Source organism: Heterocephalus glaber, unplaced genomic scaffold, assembly GCF_053883595.1.
Source record: "Heterocephalus glaber isolate CG9 unplaced genomic scaffold, H.glaber_assembly_v1.0 deba00001729, whole genome shotgun sequence".
NCBI lineage: Eukaryota > Metazoa > Chordata > Mammalia > Rodentia > Bathyergidae > Heterocephalus > Heterocephalus glaber.
The window spans coordinates 3,252,531-3,272,366 of NW_028258440.1; the positions used below are offsets into that span (position 1 = coordinate 3,252,531).

General features: G+C 41.6%; 1 long non-coding RNA gene across 7 annotated transcripts in view; it reads left to right on the top strand.

The window, feature by feature from the left end:
* Positions 1-19,836, top strand: part of LOC101707895 (uncharacterized) — a 137,449-nt gene that overhangs the window by 87,505 nt on the left and 30,108 nt on the right. For 5 of the 7 annotated variants that reach the window (XR_015446819.1, XR_015446818.1, XR_015446820.1 and 2 more), the window contains 3 exons: positions 6,941-7,097; positions 13,862-14,009; positions 18,680-18,819. This is a non-coding gene — a long non-coding RNA (uncharacterized LOC101707895). Of the gene's footprint in view, positions 1-703; positions 1,117-6,940; positions 7,098-8,285; positions 8,391-13,861; positions 14,010-18,679; positions 18,820-19,836 lie in introns of all 7 variants that reach the window. The other 2 variants (XR_015446822.1, XR_015446821.1) reach the window with 2 other exon arrangements.

The window sequence follows — 19,836 nt, forward strand, 5'->3', positions numbered from 1 at the left end:
GCTCTCTTTCCTTCAGGCCTTGTTGGGGAAAGGTCCTGCCTGTAGCCAGGTGGAAAAGGCTTAGGTTCCAGGACAAGCCTCTTTGCTTTCTCCTAAAACCCCACGAAAGACCTGGAAAGTACTACCTCGGTGTACATCTTGGGTAATAAGGGTCCTGGAGTGGACCAGCAGCTTCCAGGAGACCATCACAGGAAGTTATAAAGTGGAGCCTCACTTCCAATGTGGATAGGACCAGACGGACCCACTGAGAGACAAACGCAGGTCCTGAGTCACGCGTCTCACATGTATGCCCTTTAGAGCAAAAGTGGGAGTCTGAAGCTGAGTGTAGTGCCACAGTCCTGTAATCCCAACACTGAGGGAGGGGTATCATGAATGCAAAATCTGAATATGGTACATAGCAAGCCTTTGTCTCAAAAACAAAGAAACACAACAGAAAGAGAGAGAGAAAAAAGAAAAAACCAGAAAAGAAAAGAAGAAAACAGTTTTCAGTCTTGCTGGGAATATAGCTATGCACTAGCCCTGGCCTTTTCAAAGTCCTGGGTTCAATTCCCAGCACCATGAGACAGAGAGAGAAGGAGAGGGAGAGGGAGAGGGAGAGGAGGGGGAGGGAGAGGGAGAACTAAGAAATGTCACTATAAATTTCATTGTGTACGTGGAACCCTAGTTGCTGCAGTGTGAGAACAGCAAGTACACCCCATTCCAGGTGGCATCCCATTGCAGCAGATGAATTTGATGAAGGTCCCAGTTGCCTCTAACTGTTGAAGGCCTCTAGAGCCTGAAGAAAAAGCCAAAGAAGAGTTGGATGTTCTAGTTGCATATTGTGCATAAAATGTAGAAGACCAAGATCAGTTAAAAGGACAGGAGATCCGCCTTCAGTTGAAGAGTCCTTGTCTGTTTGTCGTGGATTACCTGTGACCCTGCATCATGTCTTCATGCATACCTGGCTGTCATAGCAGGTGCATTGTAAAGAAGCATGATTGCTTCTGGGAAAGCAAAGCAAAGTGGCAAAATAATGTCAATGAGAGTGGCAGAATAGAGGATTCCAGCACTTCATCCCTCCTTTGAAAGGCAATGAAATTCAATTGACTGTTGTTACGAAGGCGTTTCCTCAGTAAGGTAAGGGGCATGTGTGAAAAGCCAACCGTCGGTAATATACTCAGTGGTGAAAATCTGAAAGCTTTGCCCTGAGACCATGAAGAAGGTAAAATGCCCACTTTGACCACATTGTATTGACTTTGCATTGCAAGTTCTAACCAAGATAATCAGGCAAGGAGCACATAGAGAAGTCATCCAAAGTGGAAGGAAGAAGGGAAATGGTCACTGCTAATTCCATGATCTCATAGAAAGAAAATCCTTAAAAATGCACAAAGACACTTTTAGAGCTAAGAGATGAATGCAGAAAATAGTGCTGAACAGAAAAGGAATGCATAAAAATCAGGTTTAGTGCTGGGCATGTCTCAAGAGTCTGAGACAGGAGTATCGTGAATTTAAGGCCACCCTGGGCTATGGAGGGAAACTCTGCCACAAAGAACAATGAAAAACAAATCAGTCATATTTATATATGTGTACACTAGCAATGAGCATTCTGAAAATGTAATTAAGAAATGAAGTCCACTTACAACAGCATCAAAATAAGTAATGAACTTAGGACAGCATTCCATTTAAAGAGAGAAAAGACCACATATCGAATATGACAAATGTAGAGATTCCATTTAACCCAGCTATTTCCCTTCTAGGTATCTTTCCATGAGAGTTACAGGCATCATATTACAGTCATACATATAACAGTAGTACCCATGTTTATAGCTGCACATTTCACAGTAGCTAAATCTTAGACATACCCTACATGTCCATCCATTGATGTAGTTCAGGCTGGCTTTCACCTCACTATGTAGCCCAAGCTGGCCTCAAACTCAGAAAAATTCTCCTGCCTCAGCCTCCGTAGTGCTGGGATTACAGGCCTGAGCCACCAGGCCCAACTCACAACAATCCTTGAGTGAAAAACACTAGGTGGAGGACTCATACTTCCAGATTTCAAAATTTACTACCAAAGCTACAGTAACCACAGTAATTCAAATAAGAATATACACAGTGATCAGTGGGCTATTTTGAGAGTACAACAAAAAACACATATGCTATGGTGAATTGATTTTCAATAAAGTCATCAAGGTCATTTAATGGAAGAATGAATAAATAGTGTCTTTAATATATACTGCTGCGAGAGTTGGTTTCCTACATGCAAACAGTGAAGTCAGACCCCTGCCTCACACCATAGGCAGAGATTAACTCAAAATGTATCAAAGATTAAATGTTAAAGCTACCACTCTGATCCAGGTGTGGCGGTACACACCTGTAATCCTGCCACTTGGGAGGCTGAGGCAGGAAGATTGCCGTGAGTTTGAGGCCAGCCTGGGCTACATAGTGAGTTTAAGGACAGCCTGAACTACATACTGAGACCCTATCTCAAAAAAAAAAAAGGAGGAGAGAAAAGAAAAAGAATTAAAAAAGCTAAAACTGTGAATCTTTACAGGAAAATACAGGGGTAAGTCTTCCTGAGTTTGGATTTGGCAGTGCTTTCTTGGATATCCTGTTAAAAGCAGGATAATCCAAAAAAAATATATTGACTGAACTTCATCAGAATTGAAAACTGATGTGCAATAATGGACATTATCGACAACAGAAAGAGGCAGCTCCTAGAATAGAATCCATTTCCAATTCAATTATCTGAAGAAGTTCTAATCTCCAGAATACCGAAAGAACTCTTGTGACTCAACAAGAAAAATGGAGCACAAATTTTACTATAGTCAATGGCGTTGAGTAAATGCTTCCCCCAAGAAATTATACAAATGGCCAACAAGCACATGAAAAGACACTTAATATTGTTAGTGTACAGAAATACAAATCAAAAACATCCCATGACGCTGGGTGTGGTGGTGCACACTTTTAATCCCAGCACTTGGGAGGCTGGGGCAAGAGGCTCTCTGCAAGTTTGAGGCCAGCCTGGGCTACACAGTGAGTTCAAGGCCATCCTGAATTACTTATCGAGACCCTGTTTCAAAACAAAACTTAAAAGGAACAAACGGAAACACCCCATGACACTATTTCACACACAGTAGAATGAGCATTCAAAAACAGTAAGAAAATACAAGTATCGGCCAGGAGGTGGGAAAAACGGAATCTTCCTGTGTAGTGCGGGTGAGAACGCAGAGTTGTGCAGTTGCTGTGCAAAACAGTTTGAGAATACTGCAAAGATGGAAACGTGGAATCACCATGTGCACTGGTAATTGCACTCTCAGGTTTACAAGGGGTGACAGAAAGATGCGGTGTGCTTTTAAATAGAAAAATGCAAGCTTATTTCAGGAAGGACACATTGATAAGGATGATGGGAAGAGGACATGTTCAAAGGAAGAGGGAGTATTTTGAGGCAGGTAAATGGCAATGTGTCAGTTAAAAAAAAAAAATTTCTTTTTCTTTTTGGTACCGGTGATTGAACTGTGGACCTTGCGCTTGCCAGACAGGTGGCAAAACCACTAAGCTAAATCTGCGGCCCAGTGTGTCTTTTAATCTAGCACATTTCTTTTTTTTCAGTACAGGGGATTGAACTCAGGACCTTGTGCTTGTGAGGCAGGTGCGGTGCCACTGAGGTAAAACCCTGGCCCTTGTAATAAATGTTTAAATTTAAACATTCCCCCTACTTTAAAGTCAGAGCTCATTGTTCAATAGTTTGTGGCAATTTCTGTCAAATAAAAACATTACAGTGTCACCTCATCCCCCTATTCATGGGATCTGACACCATGCGACTCCTGGCTCTTCTACAAACTCAAAATGACCACGAGAATGTAAAGGTTTCATATCAATTTAGGGTGTCGAAAGCAGGGGCAGAAGAGTTCCAGAAGTGCTTCAGAAAGTGGCAGGAAGGATGGCATAGATGTGTTTTAATCACAGGGGAGTATTTTGAGGGAGCTTAATGGCAAAATGTCTTTTACGGTAACAAATTTTAAAAAATTGAAGCATTCACCATATTTTGTGATCACTCCTTGTGTAGCCAAAAGAATTGAAAACATACTGAGAAAAGTACATGTGTATACACGTTCATAGTGGCACTAGTAGGAACAGCAAAGAGGTAGACAGAAGCCAAACATACACCACTTGCTGAGTTGGTAAACGAAATGTGGCCTGGGCGTGTACAAGTGACAGTGTTCAGCCATGAGAACAAATGAAGAATTAATGAATCCTACATCAGAGATGAGCTTTGAAAACGTGATGCTATGTGAAAGAAGCAAGCCACAAAAGGCCAAGTTGGGTAATGGCTCCATTTGTATGAACTCACCAATACTAGGCAACCCCACAGGGGTACAAAATAGAATAGAGTGTGCAGGCAGCTAGGCAGTGTGGGGGTAGGGGAATGTCTACTTAGTGAGTCCAAAGCTTCCTTGGAGGAATTAAAATTAAGTGGAACTAGACAGAGGTAAAGCTGGCACAGCACTGTGAATGTAGTGAATGCCACTGAATTGCGCACAGTAAAATGGGTAATGTCGTGCTACATGAATGTCGCCTCAATTTTAAAAAGCGGCAATAGTTTTAAAGATGAGTGTTCTCAAAAAAATACTAATTACATTTGAAAAATGTTCAAGTTGCAAGTGAAGAAAACGTGCTTTAACATTTATGGTATGAAAAACCAGGTGCGGGGGCACATGCCTGCAATCCCAGCACTCTGGGTGGCCGAGGGAGAGTCATCCCCAGTTCAAGGCCAGACTGGGAAATTTAGTGAATTAACTAGACCCTGTCTGAAAATGAAAATTACAAAACGGAGGTGTCGGACATGAAGGCCTTGGGTTCAATCCCTACTACTGCAACAACAACAGCAGCAACAACAAAACGGCATTGGAAAGTGAACATTGCTTTATCAAACTACATGCTATATAAGCATTGGAAGACTTGATCATATATAGCACAGGTACTTTTTCCTTTACTGGGGATTGAACCCAAAGCCTTTCACCCTGAGCTACATCGTAAGTCTTTGTTGTTGTTTTTAGACTAGTTCTTGCTAAATTGTTAAATTGCTTAAGATGGGCTCAAAGTTTCCATCCTTCTGCCTCAGCCTTCTAGAGCGTGGTGATTACAGAGGTTTGCCCCCACTTCCCCCTCCTCACAGATATTTGAATATGCCTGTTTCTTTCTCCCTGGGACATGACACATGGCCTGACACATGGTTTCTGTCTGCTTCATAAATTCTGAAATGTCTAGAGGGAAATATAAAAGTTTAAGCACTCCAAACTCTGCCAAAGGTAGTGTACAGTGCTGCTGCTAGGGACTGTGTAGAGTGACCAACACATACAATGATATCTGAAGAGAAATGAGCATGTGGTAGCTGTACGTGCATGCAATTGTATGAATATACAGAGCTTCAAAATCTGTGTATTTGCGATTATGGTCAGTGTTAGAGTAAGTGTGTGTTTGTGTATGACATTTTGGGAATCGTATTTATATGTATATAAGCAGAAATTTATGAACAACTTTAGCTGTATGTGAATGGTGTGACTGCATCCATCTCTAAGTTTCTGAAGCTTCTGTCAGGATGCCTGAATTTGCAAGATGCAAAAGATCAACAGTTCTCGTTATATATATAAAATTGGAGAGATGCCAGTGTTCAAGGGTTCTCTCTAATTTTTGCTTTCTTTCTATGGGGCTTTCAAAGGTAAACTTTTAGGATCCCTCATGATGCTCAGGCAGGATCACCACAAGTTTGCTTAAAAATCAAACTTTAGGATAACAGCTTTTTTCTACCTGTGCGAGGTATTGAAACAAAGGCCTTTGTGGTGATGTATAGCACATCCCTTTTTATTTTGAGACTGAATCTACTGGTTGCAGAATTTGGAATCATAACTTCCTCAGCCTCCCAGAAAGCCGAGATTACAGACATGTAGCAGTAGGATAAAAACATGAGAATTAAAAACTAACAGTTTTTAAAAGATATACATGTATGCATTTATAAAATGGCTATAGATGAATAGATTTTATGGATAAAATTATTAAATGAGATCTTAATATATTAAACAGAACACATCAATGGAAATCACTGGAAATGTTAATTTTTATAATCCAGATTTTCCAAATATTTTATGATAATGTGAAAAATAGCCTGGCCATGAGAAGTGAAAATGTCCTTTCTAAAATACAGTGAGTAACTCAAAATAATTTAAATTCAAATGTATTGTGTTTTTTCAGTGTCTGTTTGGAACATTATGTCTATATATTGAAAGAATGAGAGTAGACATACAAAAGATTGTCAGTATATGATACAAAGTTTTATGATGGTGTGAGACTCTTGATGGTTTTATGGCTATTTCCTAAATACAATTTAAATGAAAATGTATTGCATTGTTCAACTATCTACTTATACCATTGTCTCTAGGTACTGGAACAATGGGGGTAGACATGCAAAAGATTATCACTGTATAATATAAAGTTTTATGACTGGTGCATATCTCTTCATGAACACATAGCTTTTTTCTGAATTCTGTTAAAGCTCCATGACTAAGTTACAAAAAAGAAACGAGAAGAGCTTTCCCTAGGTGAAAACAATAACCCACATACACAGTACACACATAGGATCCAGGGATAGGCTACTTCATATGGGAAAATTCTTGAACTTTAAAGGATGATTCCCTGGGACCAAAATGATCTCTCCCATTGGAGTAGTATATACACCTTCAATTATAGGTGTCACTCCAGGGAAGACATTATTCAGCCTTCAGCCTGTTAGCTTCACCTACAGTCAGTCTCTGATTACCATACAAGGACTGGTGCTTAGGTCAGAGTATGGAGTAGGACTCCAGGGGAACCCAGGACTTGTGTCAGGATGAGAACCAAGCACCCTGGAGCCTAGACCCGTTCTTCATCAAGCCCACAGTTTTAAGTATTTTGCTTTCCTTCCTAGGCATGGATCTCTGCCTGAGATTTGGTCATCAATATCAGGAGACAATTTGATGATCGAGAGGAAGCACTGGAGGTAGAACGTTGCATCAAGAAGGATAATAATGGGAGAGCTTGGTCACTGGAAAATGATTTTGGAAAAGGGAAGCTGACTGATGAAGGTGGGTAGCTTCCATTATCACTTTTACAAAATTCTTAAAGTGTTAATTTTATCTTCATTTTTGTGGAGCTGGGATTACACGGCACAGAGCCTTCCCTATTAACTCTATCATCAATATCAAATTGAAAGCAAAAGTAGTCTTCTAATAACAGTGGAACATATTTTCTCTAAATCTGCAAAGCACGAGGTAGCCCAAGCTCCAGTGTCTTTGTCTCTTTGCGCATTTTTTTTTCCAAACTCAAAAGGCGGAGGTAGAGCTCAGGGAAGTAAGCTGATTGGGTCTTCTGGTGCAACACTGCCACCGTGAGGAAGCGGTTTCTTAAAGCCTCAAGTCCTGAGCTGCTCCTCCATGAAGCCCTAGCCAATGAGGAGAGCAGGGCTTGCTTAGGTCAGATAGACCCAGACCCAAGCTGGACGCTCATACTTTTTTCTGAGGCCAGCAGAGGAAAGACACAAATGCAGAGGGTTGGGGCAGAACTTGGAGAGTGAGGGGCCAGGACTGAGCATGCAGCTGGCACCCGGGACTCCCTGTCTTTGTGCTCTCACACTGCCCCAGGGAGGCACCTAAAGCCCATACCACCAGGACATCATGTAAAGGCCCACTGAGAATGACTCCAAGTGGCAGGCAGAGGAGTCAGTACTCCCAACAGCCTGCAGCTAGCTGTCTGAGTGGGTCTCTGGTCCAGTCCTCCCCAGGGGAACCGAGGCCCCGCCCCCACGACTTCCTGGAATGGGGCTGCCGGCAGGGCAGCTGCGGGTCCACTCCAGGTCCCTTACTCCCCACACCAAGGTAGGGCCAGTGTGTAAGTAAGGCCCTTGAGGGGCCCTTAGGAGAAGGCAAGGAGCCCAGTCTGGAGCCAAATCCTTTCATAATTCACAGCAGGTAGGCTCTTCGCCAACCCTTGGGTCTGATGGGAAACAAACCATAATGACAATGGGTGTGATGAAACTTTTTCCGCACGATGGCAGCAGTGCGCCGCCCACCTGTAAAAGTGGTGTCCTCCCGCCCTTCGTGTCGACAAAAAAGGGCTTCCCGAGACTGAAAAACCCAAGAAATATGGCTGCCTGGTATATTGCCCAACCTGGTGCCATAAGCTCACTGTGTCCTCTCTGTTGTGTTTGCATTTTTTTTTTTTTTTAAAGGCCCTTATCCACATTCCTTATTTGGCACCCTCCTAATATGTTTCAGTGCTTCTGAACATTGGTGATGTCCCGTTACAGAGCTTGGAGAGTGGACAGTCAGTTCTCAGCCAAGAGAGTACAGAGATTCTGATGGAGGAAGACATGAGCATGGGTGAGGTTTTATTCCAGGGTAGAGAGAGTCAGAAGATTTCACTCCAAGTGAAGTCCAGGAACTTATGGGCAATTGTTTGTTGTTTCTGTTGACTGGGAGAAAGGTTTGCAGGGCTCCACTTGCTGTCCTTGTGCTATGGGCCCTGTATCCCTTGTAGTACGGATTAAAACACAAAGGACAGTAGAGTTGGTGGTGACACATTACAGGAACTAGAATGTTTGGTGAGGTTCTGAAGTACACACAAAAGGCTGCAGGCTCCTTTCAGGAATTCAAAGGGCAAGAAGCAGTCCCTCCTAATGCCAAGCGTTTTGAAGAGTTTTTCTCCAGTAGCATTGTCAAAAAGCCAGAAGAAGTACTCTGCATAGTGTAAGTAATCTAAACAAAAAGCATGATATACAACTTGATCTGTTTTCGAAGCTTAAAGATGACTAAACTGTCAAGTGGTGTTGGTTATTAATTTCAACAAAAATACTGAAATGTTTTGAAAATGAACAATCATTCAAAGTCCTTGCTGGTAACATGTAACATGCTTCCTGTGTTATACTAAATTGGGAGAGATTATAGGGCATTGCCACCATTTTGAGCCAATTTTGAGAGCAAAGGTGATGTCAGTGAGGATGGTGAAAAAACAATTCCAAGGGTCCACGCCTCCAACAAAGCATCAGTGACCCAGGATTGAGGTTGCAAAAACATGTCACAAACCACTTTTCCACATCTCTGAATCTTGGCAAAAACTTAGAACCAAGGAATCCTCAGAGAAGAAGAAAGTAACTTCTTTGGTCTGTGGTTGAAATTAATGAAATTGAGATTAAAAAGCAATACAAAGAATCAAATTCAAGAGCTGGTTCTTTGAAAGAATAAAAAATATAGGCATACCCTTTGCCAATCTTACAAAAATAAAAGAAAGAAAAGACTCAAATCAATGTAATTAAAAAGGCAAAATCACAACAAACCACCAAAATCCAGAAGATTATTAGTAACTACTTTTGGAAACTGCACTCTAATAGATTGGAGAATTTGGAAGAAATGGGTAGCTTTCTAGATACATGTAAAGTACCAAAACTGAACCGACAAGATATAAAAACCCTAAATAATCCAATAATGGGCAATGAAATTAAAGTAGAAAAAAATACAAATGAAGAGACGCCCAGGTCCCAGTGGATTCACTGCCAAATTCTATAAGAACTGTAACGAAGATCCAACATCAATCCTCTTCAAATGCTTTCATAAAAGTGAAAGGGTAGTTTTCCCAAAGTTATTCTTGCAAGGTAGCATTACCATGATCCCTGAAACAGAAAATAGCCCAACCAAAAAAGAGAACTATATGCCAGTCTCTTTAATGAACATAGATACATAAATCTTCAATAAAATATTGGCAAACAATGCAACAAATCTAAAAGATCATACATTATAACCAACTAGGATTCAACCTCAGGATGCAGGGATGGTTCAAAGTATGCAAATCAATAAATATAATTCATCACTAAAAACAAGCAAGGATAAAATTCACATGATCTTCTTAATTGAGGCAGAAAAAGCCTTTGACAAAATTAATGATAAAAAAATACCCTGAAAAAAATAGGTTTAGAAGGACCTTATATCAATATGATGAAAGTGATACGTGACAAAACAATCACCAATATCATATTACATGGGGGAGAACTGAAAGGGTTCTCTAAAATCAGGAACATGACAAAGACATCCTCTATCACCACTCGTGTCAGCCAGAGCAATCAGGCAAGAGAAAGAAATAGAAGAGACATGTATTGGAAAAGATGACAAACTATCCTTATTTGCGATGACATGATCCTTTCCATAGAAGATCCCCAAAATTCCTCCTAAACACTCCTTCAGGATATAAATCACTTCAGTAGTGTGGCAGGATACAAAATGAACACAGAAAAATCAATAGTGTTCTTGTATACAAATAACGAACTCAACAAGAAAGAAATTAGAATATGAATACCATTCACAATATCATCAAGCAAAATTAAATACTCAGGTAATAACCTGATGAACAAAGTGAAAGACCTAAATAATGAACACTGTAGTGCTCTGAAAAAAGAGATTGAAGAGGATGTCAGAAAATGGAAATATATCCCCTGGTCCTGAATGGGCAGAACCAATTATGTCAAAATGGCCATACTTCCAGAACTGATACACAGTTTAACATAATCCCAATCAAAACACCAAGAACATTTTTCACAGGACTGGAGAAAACTATACTAAAATTGGCAAGAATCCAGAAGAGATACAGAGTAGCAAAAGCAATCCTGGATATCAAGAGCAAAGTAAGAGACATCACAATCCCAATCTTCAAATTTTAAAGATACAGTGACAAAAACAGCACATTATTGGCAAACTAACAGACATGTCCATCAATGGAACAGAATACAGGATGCTGAAACAACTCCAGGCACGTGCTGCCGCCCGATCTTTGACAAAGAGGCCAAATATATATGCTGGAGGAAAGATAGTCTCTTTAACAAATGGTGGAAAAACTGGCTATCCACATGCAGAAGACAGAGTTGAAACCCATATTTTTCACCATGTATAAACTCAAATGGTTTCATAAGGCCTAAGCCTTAAATAGTTCCTCCAAGAAAGATACCAGATCATCTCAAGTTCCTATATCCTCCCAACCTTTTTTCCAGTGGCCACCAGGAGCAAGGGACAAATGCAGAGTGCTGCTATAGAATCAGGAAAGCGCGTGCCCAGGAGTGAATCTGTGGCTGCCACCTAGAACCAGATTGTCCTTGATGTGCTCACACTACTACAATGAAGGACCAAGTTCCTATAGCACAGGGACATTGAGTAAAGGCTTCCTAACTTGGCTTGAATGGGCAGGCACAGGATAAAACAGCCCCTAATGTCTTCATTTGTCTTTGAGTGGGCATCTCTGGTCCTGCCACAATGGGAGAAACCCTGGATCTGCTCCATGACTTCATGTGCTGGTGAGCCTGGCCCTTGCTAGTCTATTTCAATCCTCTCACCACCCAGGTTCTATACCAAGATAGTGCCAGGGTCTAGGTTTGTCTTGGGGTCTTAGGTGAAGATCAGGAAACCCAGTCTGGAGTCCAAGACTCATGCTGGTCTCTACAATAAGCAATATCTTATCCTACCAGCTAGGCCTTATGGGAAGGAAGCTGAAATGACACCAGGTGTGTTGAAACTCTCTCTGCATGATGACAGTAGTGCTCCACATATGGGCATAAGCACTGTCCTCCAGTGTTTTTCCCTTCCAGTCAGTGAAAGTGCCACTGAGAGACAGAGGCACCAGTAAACATGATTTCCTTGAATTTTGCTCAGGCTGGTGCCACAGGCCCACTGTACTGTGAATTTGCTTTTAAGTTCCAAGAGAAACCGAATGGAGGCCTAAATCCATACTTCCTTATTAGGACTCTTGTCCTATCAGACATTAATTTTCCATAAGACTTTGTCCATTTAGGTGTGATTTACTTTATTTACTCAATGTTGTCCAAGTTTCCCATAGGATGTAGCTGTGTCTTTCATAGGATAAATTTTCTGTATGAAGCTGAAAAAGGAGGACACTTTGTAAAAGTCCAGAGATCTTTTGTAGCAGCAGTTCAGAAATCCAAGTGATCTCTGACCTAGCAACCCTCCAAGGGACGCAAAGAGGCCTGCATTTTCTGCTTTCCTCAATTGCAACAATTTTTTGTGAGCTGTAGGAGAAGTGACTAGATAGCTGTCCTTGTTGCACGTCATACAAGCTGCATATGGCAGGATCTTTATAGGTACATAGGTATCACTTTCTATGGGAGGTACTCTTGAGGTTTTTCTCATTTTCTAATCTGTGTGTGTGTGTGTGTGTGTGTGTGTGTGTGTGTGTGTGTGTGTGTGAACACAACATTTTCCCCTGCCATGAAATATTCCTCAACTGTTTCATGTGATTTCATAGGATATGTTTGTTTCTGTGTTTTCTCTGTTAGATATAAGGCTTATGATATTCTCTCATTTGCAAAGTGAAGAATGATGCTACCTAGATGGGAGATCACTAGGGAAGAGGAAGAGGATCTGAGGAGGGGGAGGAAGAGGAAAGGAAAAGGCAGTTATGTAGAAGAATGATCAATGTATGCTATGTGCATATATGAATGATAAAATGAACCCCCTTGTCTGTAATATTAATACATAAGAATTAAAAAATAAAAGAAGGATCCTTACCAAGGATTCAAAAGGAAAAAGTACTGTGCAGATAAAGAAGAAAAGCATTGTCAGAAAGCATTTGAAAGTAACATATAGTTGGTTTATTGCTATGCATATCTTCCTTTATATACATAAAGTCTTCTAGATTTTCTTCACAGAACAACCATTACTGTCTTGATGGAGAGATAGAGTTAAGAATGTCCCAAGAGGCCCCCTCCCTGGGAGTCCCTGGCTGGATCGTCAGAGCCCAGGAGAGGTCACACCTGAACAAGATCCACTGCAGGTCACTGTGCATCACTAGCCCAACATTACCTCCTCATTTACCTAATACAGATACTGTACTTATGAGTCACAGTGTAACAGAGCGGAGGCCCGGGAAGCTGACTTTAGCACAATCACCTTTGCCTGATCTTTCTAATCTTTTCCATAAACTTTTAAGAAGGAACCATTCCTTTCACACGGCAGCCTCTATTTTAGGAAGAGGCTTCAGTAATGCCTCTTCTGCTGCTCAGGTCATATGTCTGGAATTACAAAAAAGAGGGTGTTTATTTGAAAGAAAATGTAGATCCTAGCCCAAAGATGTGAAGGTATCTTTTTATATTTTGACGAAGAGCAGGAGATAGAGATAAGAAGGCCCAGACTAGCACATTGATTTCCTGCCTGTCATCTCACTGTTTGCCCTTTTCTCCTGATAATGCTCTTTACAACCTTAAACCCTCAAAGGTAGATATTTGTGACAGGAAAAGTGTCCTCTAGTTTTCTCAGTGCTGGGTTTAAATAAATCTGTTCCCTTTCACTAATTCTATCTTCTGAGACTTCCATTGCGCAGCACAGATTTTTAGTTCCTCTGAAAGCGGGGTACATGGAGGTCTCCACACCCAAAGGGTGTCTACGGTTGTTGAGGAGATTTCATCAGGAACTATGAAGAGGGCAAGTAGAACACTGGCTAGTGTGAGGTAAATAATGCTTTTCTCAGGACTAAGCGTTGCTCTCCTTTTCAACAGAGTACCATTAGAATAGAGCCATCTATCTGCCTTCATATCCTGTCATAACAAAAATCTGTTGAGCCTAAAAAGTCACAGAAGCTATGAGTTGTGGCCTCAGGGGATTTTTAGAAACCCACTGTATACTTGGTTTCCATCTTCTTGAGGAAATATACTTTCTTGGACATCATCATGGCCAAGGTCAGAATGTGCACTAGGATTTCCAGGGAATTCAGGAAGTGAGGCAGGATATTGAAGTGTCCTAGTGCCTACATTTTTTTTTCTCCAAGCCCTTAGGTGTGAACATTTTCTTTTCCTTCCTAGGTATTGAAGTCCAAGGATTGGCCCCCAATCAGACAAGACAATTTGATATGAAGAGGAAACACTTGAGGTAGAATGCTGCGTGAAAAGATCAGAAATGGGAAGACTTGCTTATGTAAGAATTCATTTTTTCAGAAGCTGCCTGATGAGGGTAGGTAGCTTAGATCTTTTGTCTTCTTGCCTATGTTTTTCTTTCTTTTATTTGTTTTCCCCTCCGAGGGCCAGGGATGAAACAAAATACTTGCACATTAGATCTAATTTTTATATTAAATGGAAACCAAATGGAAGATTCTAAGATGGGGGCAAGCTTCCTCAAATTCATCCAAGTGAGAATAGCCACACTTTCAGTTATGTTTGTATCATCTTGCACTTTTTTGCAGACTTGGTGGGAGGAAGATGAGCACCTAGTTGGGTTTTCTGGGGGTAATATTGCCATCCTGAAGAAATGTTTTCATGATGTAATGAAATATTTTCATGATGAAATGAAGAAATGTTTTCATGAAGAAATGTTTTTGGCCCCGAGACATGAGCAATCCATCCATGAAAGACCTAGGAGCTGAAGAAGGCAGGGCCCATGGGAGTTCAGATACCCAGAACCAAGCTTAGCCTGCAAACCTTTGTCTCTGAGGCTAGCCAGGAGCCAGGCACAAATGCAGACTGACTGGGTAGAACGTAGGGAGTGAGGAACCAGGCCTGAGTATGTAGCTATCACCTGGAACCAGTATGTCCTTGCTGTTCTCACACTGATGCAACGAAGAAACCAAAGTATGAGAAAATTATCCAAAGAGTCTTCATTTGTCTCTGAGTGGGTTCCTCTAGTCCTGTCCATACTGAGAGGAATTGAAGCTCCGCCCAGCGACTTCCTGTGATGGTGTCTCTGTTAGCAGCTGGCCCACTCGAGACCCCTCACTCCCCAGGATGTACACAGAGGTAATTCCTCTGTCCTGGTCTTCCTGGGGGCCTTAGAAGAGGCGAGGTGGTCCAGCGTGGAGTATAAGCCTCTTCCATTTCCCTATAGGCCAGACCTTTCTCCAATCGCTAGGCCACATGGGAAGGAAACTATAATGGCGCCTGATGTACTGAAACATTTTCCGCACGATGGCAGTAGTGCTTCTACTATGGGTACAAATGCTGGCCTTTAGTGCTCTTCTCCCACCCTTCTTGACTGAAAAAAAAATGTGGCCTGAGAGAGAGGTCCTAAGAAACAAGGCTGCCTTGTATTTTGCCTAGGCTGGTGCCACAAACTTGCTCTGCATTGATTTTTCCATCTCAAACCACACTCAGGCCTAAATCCACCCTCCTCATTGGGACTCTTGTCCTTTCAGATATTAATTTTCTAGGGTAAATTTGCCATCCTGGTGTTATTTGTTCAGCAGGTCCCCCTTGGCATTTAGTTGTCTCAGAGAATAAATTGGATGGATGATGAGAGAAAAAGGAAGCAATATTTATAATCCTAGAGATCTTTTCCAGCATCACTTTACAAATCCAAAGTGGTCTGTTACTTGGCTGCACTCCAAGACAAGGAAGGAATCCTCCATTTTTACCCTTATAAATTGTAGACAACAGTTGTCATGAACCACAAGAGGAAAGAGTACGTAACTGTCATTGTAGTAGGTCATATGTGCCGCACCTGCCAGTATCCTTACAGGTACGTAGGTATCACTCTCTATGAGTTTTGTCTTATTTTCTCATCATTTTGGTGAACACAGCATTTTCCTATGCCATGAAATAGTGTCTTGAGAATTTATGCAATGTGTTTGTTTCTATTTTGTATTTTATTTGTTGGGTATAAGGCTTTTGATATTATTTCAGGCATAAATTAAAGAATAATGCTTTCTAGAAAGAAGACTATTAAAATACATGATGTGGTGGGCCGGGGATTTAGCTCAGTGGTTTCGCCGCCTGCTGCGCAAGCGCATGGACCCGAGTTCAATCCCCGGTACCAAAAAAAAAAAAAAAAAAGAACATGATGTGGCGAGGGGGTAGAAAATGAAAAGATAGCCGGATGTGGTGGCACATGTCTGTAATCCCAGCACTTGGGAAGCTGAGGCTGGAGGATTGCTGTGAGTTCGAGGCCAGCCTGGGCTACATAGTGAGTTTAAAGCCAGCCTGAACTACAGAGTGAGACCCTGCCTCAAAACAAAATAAAAGATAGTATCGGAAGAGAATGATCAAAGTATGTTTTATGCATGTATGAAGACGCCACAACAAAACATTCTAGTTGGTATAACTAATATGCAGGAACAAAAAGAAAAGAAAAGAATCCTTACCAAGGACTTGGAAAGTAACCATGTGCTGATGAGAAAGAAAAGCACTATCAGAAAACATTTCACAGCAGCTGATAAACCTTTGGGTTATTACGATGCATATCTTTCAATACTTATATACGTTCTTCTAGGTCTACTTCATAGAATAAAACAACCTTTAGTGTCTCGGTGGAGAGGTAGGTATAAGAATATCACAGGAGGGGTGGGGATTTAGCTCGGTGGTTTCGCCGCCTGCTGAGCAAGCGCAAAGTCCCGAGTTCGATCCCTGGTACCAAAAAAAAAAAAAAAAAAAAATAGAATATCGTAGGAAAAGGTCTAAAGAGGAAGGAGAAGGGGGAGGGGAGGGGAAAGGAAAGGAAAGAAGGGAAAGGAAAAAATATAAGAAATGGAAAAAATGTAAACAAAATCTCTGTAAATAAGGAGGGGTGGAGGGGTTGAAGGGAGGGCAGGGGAATGGGGAAAAAATAAGAACCTAGATACATCGTGTAAAGGTACAAGATCCCAATGATGAATGTTACTGTATGTATACCTAAACTGTACCAATAAACTTAATGAAAAAAAAAAAAGACTATCACAGGAGCCAGTTCCCGGGATTCCTCTGTAGTCCCTGCCTGGATCATCAGAGCACAGGTGAGGCCACACCTGAACAAGATGTTCAAGCAGAAGGTCACGGTAGATCACTAGACCAACATTACTCCCTCACTTAATGATACAGATACTGAGATAGCAGAGAGTGAGGAAGAACGTCTTTTTGAGGAGCAAAGAACCCCTGAAGTTTTCGCTGCCGTTCTTGATTGTGTAATTATAATAATGTAATAGCCCAGGGACCTGAGAAGATGATTTTAGTTGAATTGTTTTTGCCTCCGTTTTATAATCTTTGCTCTAATTTTTACGTACCTATCCCTTTCACTTGGCAGTCTAAATTCTAAGAGGAATATTCAGTAATGTCCGTCTTTCTCCCAGTTTATGATAATTGACTTTCAGTAAAGATTGTTTCTGTCTGGAATAAAAAATGCTGCTGTGGCCCCAAGAAGTTGAGCTTCCCTTGAAATAGTTTTCTGTTTTTCTTTTGTTTTAGCTTTTGTGGTACTAGGGAGTGCACCGAGGTGTGCTCTCCCAAGGAACTATATCCTGGGCCCCATTCTACTCTTTATTTTGAGATAGTCTCCCTAAATTGCCTAGGCTGGCTTACAAATTGTAATCCTCCAGCTTCAGACCCCTGAGTAGTTGGGAATATATGTGTGAGCAACTATGCCTGGCTTCCTTTTGATGTTCTGCAGAAGAAGAGACATGTGAGGAAGGAAGCTCTCTGAATATTTAATCCCAATTTTTTGTGTGTGGACTTCTTGCTTATTGTTTCATTGTTCCCCTTTTTGTTATTCTGTAACAGACCCTCATACCTCTGAGCTCCTAGAAGGTGAAAATTTGAGAGGGAAAAGGTCTTTATTACCTTGATGGCTAGTTTTGAATCAACTTGTTTCCTTCCACTAACTTTTTTTTCTTTTTTCCCTGTACGGGGGATCTAACTCAGGACTTTGCCCTTGCAAGGCAGGTATGGTGCCACTGAGCTAAATCCCAGGCCCATCCTTCCACTAACTTCTATTTTCATAGTCTGGTTGATTAGTAAGCACCACAAATCTTTTGAGGAAGGAGGCCACACCACTGAGCTAAATCCCAGGCCCCAACAAATCTTTAATTCTTTTAACAACAGGGTTTATGAATGTATCAACACCAAAAGAGTGGGTTCCTTGTAAGGCTGTTGAGGAATCTTCATTAGCTATAATAGCTATAGCTATAATGATGGCAAGGAGAACCAGAGCTAGTGTGAAATAAATAATGGTTTTCTCAGGCCTAAATGTGCCAACCTCTTGGGGATTGACAATAGAAAAGAGCCATGTATTTCTCCTCCTCTGCTGTCATGACAAAAGACTTTGTCTTGCACCTGTAAAGTCACAGAAGGTATCAGTTATGGGCTCAGATGTCATGGGGGCCAGTGCAGAGGCCTGAATGTGGACCGCAGTTAGCTCAATTCCTTTGCCACCTGTGATCAAAAATAAAATGGAACCCATAAAAATGGGAAAATGTGTTAATTCACGATTTAGCTAAATTGTGAAGGCAGCTAGCTCACCCCTATCTAAAGTACAGAGGTGCTTTTACTTGCAGGAAGGGTAGAACAAAGCCAAGAATTATGCATATTTAGTCATGCTGTGGTCCAACAGCTCATCCAGAAAATTTTTAAAGTCACATTCTGTTAAATACCTAGATGGTAGGACTGCATGTGACAAATTTTGCTCCCTATCTGAGGAAGCTGGAGAAATAGCTAATTTTTAAAGCTTAGTTTCAACTTCTTAGTTTTATAGAAGATTCTTTAATGCTTCCACTGCACACCAATTTAGAAACTATACTCTCTTAGAATTCATATCACTGAAGTCAGACCATAGAGCAGGACTTCCAAGGAACCTGGAACATTGAATCAGGGTGATACCCAAGCAACCTGATGCCTATATTTGTCATTCACCATGTCATTGGTGTAAACATTTTCTTTTCCTTTTAGGCATGCATCCCTGAGGATTGGCCCACAATATTGCAATTTAATATCAAGATGAAACTGAGAGAGAATGCTTCATGAAGAAGAGCAGAACTGAGAACACTTGGGAGTTGATTTCTGGAAGAGAGGCTGCCTATTGCGGGAGGGTAGGTTAGATCTGACTTTTTCTTTTTCCTTTTCCAGTGTTGGAGATGGAACACAGGGTGTTGCATGTTAGAGCTGATTTTGATATCAAATGGAAAGCAAAAGCAGTATTCTAAGAGTGGAGCCTTTTTCCTCAAATTGACCAAAGTGCAATACAACCACAGTTTCTAGTGTCTTTGTTTCCCCTGGTGGCATTTTTTTCAAACTGGATCGGAGGAAGTAGAGCCTCTGAAAGTAGGCTAGTTTGGGTCTTCTGGGAAATACTGCCGTCCTAATGAAGTGGTGGCATAAAGTCCTAAGTCATGAGCTGTTCCTCCATGAAAGCCCTAGGTAGCACTTGAGGAAGGCAGAACTTCTAGGAGGTCAGAAGGGCTAAGACTCAAGTTTAGCACCCAAATCCTTTTCTCTGAGGCCAGCCAGAATCAAGGCAGCAAATACAGACTGTTGAGGATACAACCTAGAGAGTAAAGGACTCGGATTGAGTGTGCAGCTGCCACTTGGAACTGGAATGGCCTTGCTGTTTTCACACTGCTGCAACAAGGGACCCCAAAACCCTATAGCATATGGCCATCATATAAAAGCCTGCTAACTGTTGCATGATCCAAGGGGCAGGAACAGGTGACTGGTGCCCTAAAGGCCTGAATTTATCTGTGAGTTGTTCCCTCCTGTCTCTTCCACACTGGGAGAAACCCAAGCTCCACCCCACAACTTCCTGTGAGGGTGGTTTTTGGCAGCTGGTGGTCTATCGCAGGCCCCTCACTCCGTAAATCCTACACCGAAGTAGCCTGGGGTCCAGGTTTGTCTTGGGGCATTAGGAGAAGGCAAGGAAGTCCCGCCTGGTGTTCAAGTCTCTTCAAATTCCCTACAAACAGGACCTTCCCCAACAGCTAAGCCTTATGGGATGGAAGCTGTCATGGTGCCAGGTGTGCTGAAACTGGTTCCGCACGATGGCAGTAGTGCTCCAAGTATGCATAGAAGCACTGTCTCCCAGTGCTCTTCTCCCGCCCTTCCTGTCTGAA